Consider the following 11,892-nt stretch of genomic DNA (forward strand, 5'->3'; position numbering starts at 1 on the left):
TTTTACACTGATTAAAGTCTGAGGCAATGAGCTTGGCGGTCCGTGGATCTGTCTCTTGCTTCAACAGTATTTGGACAGAACAGGCCCAGGGACACCCTTTGCTCCAGCCTCCGACCAAGCTCCAACTTTTCTCCAGTCGCAGCCTTCAGAACCAACCACTGAGCTATCCTCGGCCACCGGGACCAGCCAACACCATTTTTCGAGCTTAGCGCCTTATTACTCATCAACCATGAGCTCCCAGATTCGTCAGAATTATTCCACCGAGGTGGAGGCCGCCGTCCACCGCCTGGTCAACCTGCATCTGCAGGCCTTCAACACCTACCTCTCTCTGGGCTCCTATTTCCACCGAGACGACGTGGCTCTGGAGAGCGTGGGCCACTTTTTCCAAGAATTGGCCGAGGAGAAGCGCGAGGGTGCCCAGCCGTCTCTTGAAAATGCAAAGCCAGCGGGGCGGCTGTGCCCTCTTCCTGGACGTGCAGAAGCCACCCCAAGATGAGTGGGGTAAAACCCAGGACTCCGTGGAAGCTGCCCGCCAGACCCCCACCTCTGTGACTTCCCGGAGAGCCGCGGCCTGGCTGAGCAGGTGAAACTCACCGAGAAGATGACGACCACGTGACTCACCTCTGCAAGCTGGTTGGTCCCCAGGCTGGGCCGGGCGAGTTCTCTTCCAAACACTCACCCTCAAGCCTGGCTAGGGCCTTCTGGAGCGCAGCTGTTACCAACCTGGGTTCTTGGCCTCTTTAATCAATAGAAATTGATAACAGGCCAGAGGGGGAATTCAGGCAAGGCTTTATTGGGACTCGTGCTGCAGCATGAGGGAGCAAAAGCAAGTAACAGGTGCCCTCACTCGTTCCTGGGAATGGCGAGAGTGTGTTGCACTGGTCCCTTAAATGGGGTGAGGGTAGGGGTAGATCGGTGCGGGGGCTGGAGGGGCGGCTTAGGTGGTCTGCCCATCCCTTTGGTGGTGCTGTGAGCAGGGATCCTGCCTAGTATCCTGATTTTGCTCCCCACACCTCAGAAGCTGGCAGCCTTTTCGTATCTCTTTGTTCATAATTTGCCCCAACTGTGCATGCAGGCAGTTTTTAGTCCCTTACAGCTTCTTTGTATTCTGTTGCTGGAGGAGAGATTTGTCCAGGTGCAAGCACTCCAGTAAAGGGTCCCAGGTCCCAGCCTGTCTCACAGTGGCCTTTGAGGAACCCCTCTGGTGTCAAGGCTTCTGCCTGAAGCCCCTCTCTGCAGCCACTAGGCAGCTTTTTAACCACCCTGGAGCCCTCTCTCAAGCCTTGGGCCAAATGGAAACAGTAAAGCTTTTTGCAGCCAAAAAAAAAAAGGCTGAAAATATTTTAGATATAAGTTCAATAAAATTGTATTATTAAAATGAATTTCACCTGTTTCTTGTTACTTTTAAAAAATGTGGTTACTAGAAGATTTAAAATTACCTGTGTTACTTGCATTATATTTCTATTGGACAACACTGTCCTGGGCTTTTACTTTGGGACATCATTGTTCCCAGTGAAACAACCGACCATTAATAACAGCCAGATCCTTAATCACAGAATTAAAACTTAATTCAAAACACTTCTGAATGGATGAATTGTATGGTATGTGAATCAAAGTTAAGAAAATTATCCTAAATAAATTAGAAAACTCCTTTCTAATTTGAATACTGCTGCATTATATGTAATGGTGAAAAATTATAAACAACCCAAATGTCCAAATAGAGGAGTGACTAAATAATTAATGGCATAGTTTCATCATAGAATTCAGATATTAAAATGAAGAGTGTAGGCAAACTCTTGACAGAGTTTGTAATAATATGAGAAAATTCCTGTTTTCTATGATTAAATGGAAAAAACCCCCAATATATACTATTTGCATCAGACCATAACAGTTAAAAATGCCTAGAAAAAAAAAACTAGAGGGAAATACTAGCCCCAAAATATTAGTAATGTTTGGGCTATGGGCTATGTGAAAAATTTTCCTCCTCACGCTTTTCTTATTTTCCATATTTTCTGTAATCATCTATTTTAAAATTGAGAATATTTTATTTAAAAACCCAATAAATCCTAATTTTAAGCCCATTTTTACATTTTAATTGCCAAGAAAGGAGACTAGAATAATAGACTTTTACAAAATTTAAAAACAGAAGTTGGAACAAAGGTAGAATTTCTGTTTGAAATCTTCAATAAGCCTTCAGTTAACCAAAGCGTTAATTATCCCAGTAATTAAGTACCACTGTCCTTGTTATAGAAACATGAAGACAGTTCACCAAACTGAGGTGAAAATGGAGTCAACTAAGAGGGCTGGAGCACTGTTGACTGTTATTTTACTCTGTTGATTGAGACCATGTAACACAAATTACACCAACTATTTTCTTTTTTTTGGTAGTATTATTATTAAATGCACTTATTTTTTACTTTTATTGAGATGTAATTGACATATAGCACTGTATAAGGTTAAGGTGTACAGCATAATGATTTGACATATATATCGTGAAATGATTATTACAATAAGTTTAGTTGACATCCATCATCTCATACAGATTTAAAAAAACGAAAGAAATGTTTTTTTCCTTGTGATGAGAACCGTCAGGATCTACTCTGTTAACAACTTTCCTATATATCATTACAACAGTGTTAACTGTAGTCATCATGTTGTACATTACATCCCTAGCACTTATTTATCTTATGACTGGAATTTTGTACCTTTTGACCACCTTCCTCCAATTCCACCTCTCCCCACCCTTTATCAACTATTTTCATTTTCTTGAAGTTTTCTTTTCTTCCCGTAGCTGAAGTCTGGAAAGAATAAAATTCCTTGCTCCTTCCCAAAGTGAACTTTTCTACATTGCTCTCTTTCGGCTGCTAATTTGTCATATACTCACAAACATGTTCAAATCCCGCCCCCGCCTTTTCTAAAGAAGCCTTTCCTGGGCCTTGCATCTAGGCTTCCACTTCAGGTTCTCCTCTCTCTCCTCCCCCTAATTACCCACGGCCTCCATTTTCTTTCCCACTTAGCAGTCTGGGTGGTATTGCTGTGACCCTAGTAAAAGAGCTCTCTGTAATATTTATTATCTGCTCTCACCAAGCCCTGTGGCCTCTCTTTGCAGTCTGCAGTAGGATTCTAGACAACTAGCACTCCCCTGCCCCATTCAGGCTGCTGCCTCTGCCCTCAGTGCCTTGTCATCAACTGCCCATTAAAGATTTACCCAACCTTCAGCCCCAGCTGGTAACCCACTTCCTGCCAGAGATTTCTCAGATTTTGGCAGGCAAAAATAATTCTCACTCGGTCCTATGTGAGTGGAGGGCACGGGCTGGGTCTTACTCACCTTGTTCCTACTCAGCAGAAAGTTTTCCACACAGTAGATAGTGCTCGATACATGCTCACAGCGTTGGAGGGGCTGAAAAGACAAGGGATGCTGAGCTTTTTCATCTCCTCTTAGTGGTGTGCAGAGATTTTTCACATCAGTTGGGGATTTCTGACTATCCCTAAAATAGAATTTTAGAGCTAAGAAAGAGCTGATCTAAATTTCTCACTTATAGATGATGAACCCAAGGCCCAGTGGCATTGAGGCCAGACACATAGTTGGTCTCCAACAGAACCAGAACTAAAATGCAGGCCATCTGGCTCCCAAGTCAAATCACTACTCACCTTTCCCTGCCTATCTTGTACTTTCTTTTTGTTGTTATTGTTGTCTTCTCTCATTTATAACCTTGTATGTATTAGGCATTCCACAAATATTTGCCATACAGACCAAGATTTCATGGTCCTCACAATAATGTGAGTGATGTAGACAGGAATAATGTTATAAAACCCATTTTACAGACAAGGAAACTGAGGCACAGAATGGCTAAGAGGTAGTGCTTTTGGACAAGTTGTTTACAAATTTCTCCAGGCCAGTGCTCTTCCTAGTCCATTCCATACTGGGGACAGGAGATTCAGCAGAGTCCACACTTAGTGGCAGGAGGTAACAAAGAAGTAGGTTTTGGGTAGGTGGGTCTTCATTTTGTAATGGACACACTTCTCCCTTTAATCTTCAGTGTTGCCGTGGTCAAAGACATGGGTGGATTTTTCTGTGAACTGCTTCAGCTAACCCCCAAGGTCTCCTAGAAGTTGAGGGAAGCAGTGGAAAAAGGGAATAACTAGGAGTCTGACTCCCCCTTGTCGCCCTCCAACACTCAAAAGTGTCGGTGTGTCCGTGATGAGTAGCTGAGGCTGCTCCACCTTCTTCTTCAGAGTTTCCTAAGGTTCCCAGAGGCAGCAGCTGCATCTCTCTCCTGCTCAGTTGAGAACTCCTTGTGGGGTTCCTACCTCAATGTTCTCCGATGAACTTCTATTTATAGCATTTAAAATAGAAACGAACGATGAAGTTCTCAATATTGAGGGTCCTTTAGAGGCACGTTTAATAGAGAATGGGCTCCAGAACCATTCTACTGTTTTTGAATCCCACCTTGATCATCTCCTCTTTGGTGACTATGGGCAAATTTCTCAACATCTCTGTGCCTTAGTGTCTTCATTTGTAAAATGAGGGTAACAGTACCTTCCTTATAGGATTGTTGTAAGCATTAAATGATATAAAGGATGTAAAGTGCTTAGAACAGTGTCTGGCATATGCATTCACACGCACATATATACATACACACATACACATATATAAGCGCTCATCAAATGTCCTACAGTATTTCTATTATCATAGAACCACATATTGCCTTCACAAGTAGTGAAATCTTAATTTCTTTTTCTTTTTTTTCCAATCGTGTACTTTAATTGCCTAAAAATTTCAGAACTGACTTCTTGTGTCCTCACTGAAGCCTCTCAAGAAGGCATAAAAATCATCTACTGTGGACACTACTACCCTCCCTAGTTTGGGCACTCAAAATTTTAATTCACATTGAATATTCCTTTTGTAGCAAATAGGGTGACTAGCTGTCCTGATCTGCCTGGGACTAAGGAGTTTCCCAGGATGTGGGACTTTCAGGGCTGAAGGAAAAAGTCTCAGGGAAACTGGGACAATTGGTCATCCCAGTAACAAAAGTTCTACTAAACACTTTAGTCTGCTACCTTATATAAATGACAGCCCTGTGAATAGGCATTCTCATTCCAATTCTACAGATAAGGAAAACCGAGGCATAAAGGCATTAAATGATTTATCCAAAGACATGTAGATTATAAATGGCAGGGCAAGATTAAACCTTACATGTGTTTAACTATAAACTCATGATCATTCCACTACTTTCCAATGTGGAAGTGTGGGTGCTTTACAGCTGTTAACATCTGCACAGGGAAAGATAACCCTGTGAAAGACTTAGCTTAACGATTGATTTATTATGGGCTAGTTTCTTTGAGGTCTTGCTAATTTGCATGATTGACACATAGGAGAAGAAAAGCAGCTGCTTAAAATGCATAAATTATTTGAAAGTGATAATGAACCAGGTAAAATTTAACTTAGGCAATCTCAGTCCATTTAGTCTTCCCTTCCTGGAGTGGGAGGTGGGGTGGATGAGAGACAAATATGGCATGTATTTACATGTCTAGAAAATATGAATCCAGTTAAGTTTATTAAGCTAAGTTTGAATCAAAGTAGTACACTACAGTCAAACTAGTATAGAAAAAAATTAGGAGAAATATTAGTAGTTTGATAGTAGTTGGAGTAGTAATTTGATAAATTAGATAGTTTGATAAATTAGAGCTTGGTTTTCTTCTTTTCTGTGCTTCTGAGATCAATTTATTGATTCATTCTTTTCTTTCTTTAGGAAAAAGCAGTAATTATCATTAAATACTGTTTTAAAAATTAAATGCTTGAATTTTATATTTATAAAAAGATAATACATTGAAATAGTTTTTTAAATAAAAGAGTAACAGGCTATTCAATGAAAAGTCTCCCTTCTACCCTCAAGCTACACCACAAAGTTGTTTCCCTCAACAGAACCAACCACAGATATTCATACTCTGTATGTTCCTTTAGAGCTAATTAATCATACACAAGCAAGTACAAGTTTATATTCCTCCTCCTTCCACAAAAATGGTAGCATGTGAAGGACATCATTCTGCATATGAATATCCTTTTAAACACAGTAACACATCTGAGAGACCTTTCTCTATCAATACATAAAGACTTTCCTTATTCTGTTTTATGGCCACATAATATTCCATTCTATGAATCTGCCATATTTACTTAACTAGTTTCCTGTTGATGGTACATAAATCACTTAAGCAACTTTAAATTTATTGAATAAGTAATACATTCACATGTTCATTATATGTATATAAATAATTTATATATATATAATATATAATGATATTTCTATAAAGATAAAGATATTTATATAAATAGCTTGCACTCATTAATGTCTTCCATCCACCCCAGTACCCCCACCTCACCACACATATGCCCAGGTAAAAACGTTATTAGTTTTAGATATAGCTTTCAGAGTTTCCTTATTGATATAGAAGTAAATACAAATGTATGTTCTTAATTTTCTTCCGATTATATGTAGACTAGTATATACAAAATATCCTGCAGTTTGCTTTGTCCACTCAATAAAATATCTTGGAGAATTTTTCATATCAGTACACAGCAAGGTTCCTCATCTTTTAACAATTTATTTAACAATTGCATAATCTTCTGTTGTGTGGATATACTATATTTTATTCAACTGGTCCTCTATTAATTAATGGTCATCAAATACTATTCTGCCTGTTCAAATGCCCTGGGGCTCAATGTCCTGTGACTACTGTCTGGCATAGAGAGAATCTGATAACTTAAGTTTACGATAAGTGCTCAACTGCTTCTTTACTTTCACTAAGAGTTTTTCACATTAAGGGTTAAATATCCGCGCTGATTTATTTGTTATTCTGCACATGGCAGAAACTTCTTATCTTAAGCACCATAAACAGTCTCTCTGAATATCACTGAAACGCTGTTGCTATCACAATGAGGAATTACAGAAAATGTTGCAGCAATTATTACATTACTCTTCCCTATTGATTGAGCTGTTGCAGAAGATACCAGACGTGAGTGTTCCGAGGGTGCCTGACAGTACCCGAGGAATTTGTTCTTAATCTTTTTTTTTTTTTTTTGGGTGCGGAGAGAGTGAAGCCTTCAATGTTCATTGATTTTTAAAATGTTCCCTGACCATGATCCAAAATGATAATCCCCAATGATCCCTAATTAATTACTTCAAGAGCTAGAATTTTACATTACTAAATAATACAGAATATGTACAAACCTGCTTTTAGTTTGTTTTGGTGGAAACAATTTGCATATCACATACAATACTATAAAGTCCTTCATATGCAAGAGACATTATTAGAAGCCTTTTATTAAAAAAGCTAAACATAAATTACGGTAAGGTAGCTTTGGTTGTAAGATGGTTTAAACGGAAACAATCCAGTGGGGGGAAAATTAATCTACTTTTCTAAATTAGAGGCATGTTTTGCAACGAAACAGGGCAGACTCGTTGCTATTTTATAGAGCGTCTTTAATTCTAATGCATACTTACTACAGCGGTAATAGCGTCTATCGAACATAGCTTGGCAGCATAAAGTAAAAAGAAATGGCATTGAACTATAGCAACAGTTATTTAGTTTTCACATAAGGATGGGTTTCTGGGGTGTAAACTTTGTTACTCAAGAGATATCACAGATTTAAAATTTTATTTTAAAGAATAAGGATTTAGGCTTCAGAAATAGTGTGACATTTTGGCATCTGATGGGCAAGTTAGTATAGTGGTTAAGAGCATGGGCTGTTATACTGTCTGCAATACTGTCCATAACTGTGGAATTCATAGCCAACACGGGTATGAATTCCAGCTCCAGAATTTTGTTATCTCCAGGTAAATCACTGTGCCTCTGCTTCCTTATCAACCATGTAGGGCTGTTGTGACAGCGCCATGCCTGCTTGTGTATTTCAAGCTATCAGTAAGCAGCAGCTTTTTACAGTTTGCTCACTGCACCAGGGCACCTCTGCAAAGCCTTTGAATCTCATCTTTGATTTGTCCCAACTTTAAGGCATGTTCTGGTGTCTTGCTGGGGTGTCAGATGACATCCTGGGAGATGATCATGAAAGCCTGAGTTCTGGGAGGCCATCTGTCTCTCCACCTCTTTGGGAACATACCTGGGTTGGTTTTGTTAGGGCTGGGCTGAGAACTGAGGGTGGGGAACCACGCTTAGTAACCCCCTTGACGGCCTCCCTATCTAAGGACTGTGCTGTGCTAGGGCATAAGTCTTCTTGTCCTCCAAGTCCCGGGCTATCACTGGAGTGCTCCTGCAACTGGGTGAAAATCATATTGTGGGATAAAGAGCATAAACTCAATACTGTCTGCTAAAACTCCTCTCCTACACCTGGCCATATTATTCTGAGCACTCAGAAGAAATGGTGAGAAACTAATCATCAGTTGATAGCAAGTTGAAAGGTTCCTTTTCATGTCTAGGTCCTACATTCTAAAGTAGCTATACGGTAACCTGTCAAGAATTTTCTTCTTTCTTTAATACCTATAATAAAGAATGGGGAAAAATAGGGTAATGAAATCAAAACTGTGTTCTGCCTAGTTTGTATATGTATTAGAAAGAATTCATATGCTATCAAAAGTGGCTATGGGGCTTCCTGGTGGCGCAGTGGTTGAGAATCTGCCTGCCAATGCAGGGAGCACAGGTTCAAGCCCTGGTCTGGGAAGATCCCACATGCCGCAGAGCAACTGGGCCCGTGAGCCACAACTACTGAGCCTACGCGTCTGGAGCCTGTACTCCACAACAAGAGAGGCTGCGATAGTGAGAGGTCCGCACACCGCGATGAAGAGTGGTCCCCGCTTGCTGCAACTAGAGAAAGCCCTTGCACAGAAACGAAGACCCAACACAGCCAAAAATAAATAAATAAATAAATAAATTTATTTAAAAAAAAAGTGCCTATGATACATACAGAAGAATAAACACAGTATTCAAACAGTATGCCTGGAGACACGACGACCCAAAACCTATGGGATGCAGCAAAAGCAGTTCTAAGAGGGAAGTTTATAGCAATACAAGCCTACATCAAGAAACAGGAAACATCTCAAATAAACAACCTAACCTTGCACCTAAAGCAATTAGAGAAAGAAGAACAAAAACACCCCAAAGCTAGCAGAAGGAAAGAAATCATAAAGATCAGATCAGAAATAAATGAAAAAGAAATGAAGGAAACAATAGCAAAAATCAATGAAACTAAAAGCTGGTACTTTGAGAAGATAAACAAAATTGATAAACCATTAGCCAGACTCATCAAGAGAAAAAGGGAGAAGACTCAGATCAATAGAATTAGAAATGAAAAAGGAGAAGTAACCACTGACACTGCAGAAATACAAATGATCATGAGAGATTACTACAAGCAACTCTATGCCAATAAAATGGACAACCTGGAAGAAATGGACAAATTCTTAGAAATGCACAACCCGCCGAGACTGAACCAGGAAGAAATAGAAAATATGAACAGACCAATCACAAGCACTGAAATTGAAACTGTGATTAAAAATCTTCCAACCAACAAAAGCCCAGGACCAGATGGCTTCACAGGTGAATTCTATCAAACATTTAGAGATGAGCTAACACCTATCCTTCTCAAACTCTTCCAAAATATTGCAGAGGGAGGAACACTCCCAAACTCATTCTACGAGGCCACCATCACCCTGATACCAAAACCAGACAAAGATGTCACAAAGAAAGAAAACTACAGGCCAATATCACTGATGAACATAGATGCAAAAATCCTCAGCAAAATACTAGCAAACAGAATCCAACAGCACATTAAAAGGATTATACACCATGATCAAGTGGGGTTTATTCCAGGAATGCAAGGATTCTTCAATATATGCAAATCAATCAATGTGATACATCATATTAACAAACTGAAGGAGAAAAACCATATGATCATCTCAATAGATGCAGAGAAAGCTTTCGACAAAATTCAACACCCATTTATGATAAAAGTCCTGCAGAAAGTAGGCATAGAGGGAACTTTCCTCAACATAATAAAGGCCATATATGACAATCCCACAGCCAACATTGTCCTCAATGGTGAAAAACTGAAACCATTTCCACTAAGATCAGGAACAAGACAAGGTTGCCCACTCTCACCACTATTATTCAACATAGTTTTGGAAGTGTTAGCCACAGCAATCAGAGAAGACAAAGAAATAAAAGGAATCCAAATCAGAAAAGAAGAAGTAAAGCTGTCACTGTTTGCAGATGACATGATACTATACATAGAGAATCCTAAAGATGCTACCAGAAAACTACTAGAGCTAATCAATGAATTTGGTAAAGTAGCAGGATACAAAATTAATGCACAGAAATCTCTTGCATTCCTATATACTAATGATGAAAAATCTGAAAGTGAAATTAAGAAAACACTCCCATTTACCATTGCAACAAAAAGAATAAAATATCTAGGAATAAACCTACTTAAGGAGACAAAAGACCTGTATGCAGAAAATTATAGGACACTGATGAAAAAAATTAAAGATGATACAAATAGATGGAGAGATATACCATGTTCCTGGATTGGAAGAATCAACATTGTGAAAATGACTCTACTACCCAAAGCAATCTACAGGTTCAATGCAATCCCTATCAAACTACCACTGGCATTTTTCACAGAACTAGAACAAAAAATTGCACAATTTGTATGGAAACATAAAAGACCCCGAATAGCCAAAGCAATCTTGAGAACGAAAAATGGAGCTGGAGGAATCAGGCTCCCTGACTTCAGACTATATTACAAAGCTACAGTAATCAAGACAGTTTGGTACTGGCACAAAAACAGAAATATAGATCAATGGAACAGGATAGAAAGCCCAGAGATAAACCCATGCACATATGGTCACCTTATCTTTGATAAAGTAGGCAAGCATATACAGTGGAGAAAAGACAGCCTCTTCAATAAGTGGTGCTGGGAAAATTGGACAGGTACATGTAAAAGTATGAAATTAGAACACTCCCTGACACCATACACAAAAATAAACTCAAAATGGATTAAAGGGCTTCCCTGGTGGCGCAGTGGTTGGGAGTCCGCCTGCCAATGCAGGGGACACGGGTTCGAGCCCTGGTCTGGGAAGATCCCACATGCCGCGGAGCAGCTGGGCCCGTGAGCCACAATTACTGAGCCTGCGTGTCTGGAGCCTGTGCTCCGCGGCAAGAGAGGCCGCGATAGTGAGAGGCCCGCACACTGCGATGAAGAGTGGCCCCCACTTGCCACAACTAGAGAAAGCCCTCGCACAGAAACGAAGACCCAACACAGCCATAAATAAATAAATAAATAAATAAATAAAATTAAAAAAAAAATGGATTAAAGACCTAAGTGTAAGGCCAGACACTATCAAACTCTTAGAGGAAAACATAGGCAGAACACTCTATGACATACATCACAGCAAGATCCTTTTTGACCCACCTCCTAGAGAAATGGAAATAAAAACACAAATAAACAAAGGGGCCTAATGAAACTTAAAAGCTTTTGCACAGCAAAGGAAACCATAAACAAGACTAAAAGACAACCCTCAGAATGGGAGAAAATATTTGCAAATGAAGCAACTGACAAAGGATTAATCTCCAAGATTTACAAGCAGCTCATGCAGCTCAATAACAAAAAACAAACAACCCAATCCAAAAATGGCCAGAAGACCTAAATAGACATTTCTCCAAAGAAGATATACAGATTGCCAACAGACACATGAAAGAATGCTCAACATCATTAATCATTAGAGAAATGCAAATCAAAACTACAATGAGATATCATCTCACACCGGTCAGAATGGCCATCATCAAAAAATCTAGAAACAATAAATGCTGGAGAGGGTGTGGAGGAAAGGGAACACTCTTGCACTGTTGGTGGGAATGTAAATTGATACAGCCACTATGGAGAAC

General features: G+C 39.7%; 1 pseudogene; it reads left to right on the plus strand.

The window, feature by feature from the left end:
* Positions 1-229: 229 nt before the first annotated feature.
* On the plus strand, positions 230-744 carry LOC103007726 (ferritin light chain-like; annotated as a pseudogene).
* Positions 745-11,892: the final 11,148 nt, after the last annotated feature.

This window comes from Balaenoptera acutorostrata, chromosome 8, assembly GCF_949987535.1.
Source record: "Balaenoptera acutorostrata chromosome 8, mBalAcu1.1, whole genome shotgun sequence".
NCBI lineage: Eukaryota > Metazoa > Chordata > Mammalia > Artiodactyla > Balaenopteridae > Balaenoptera > Balaenoptera acutorostrata.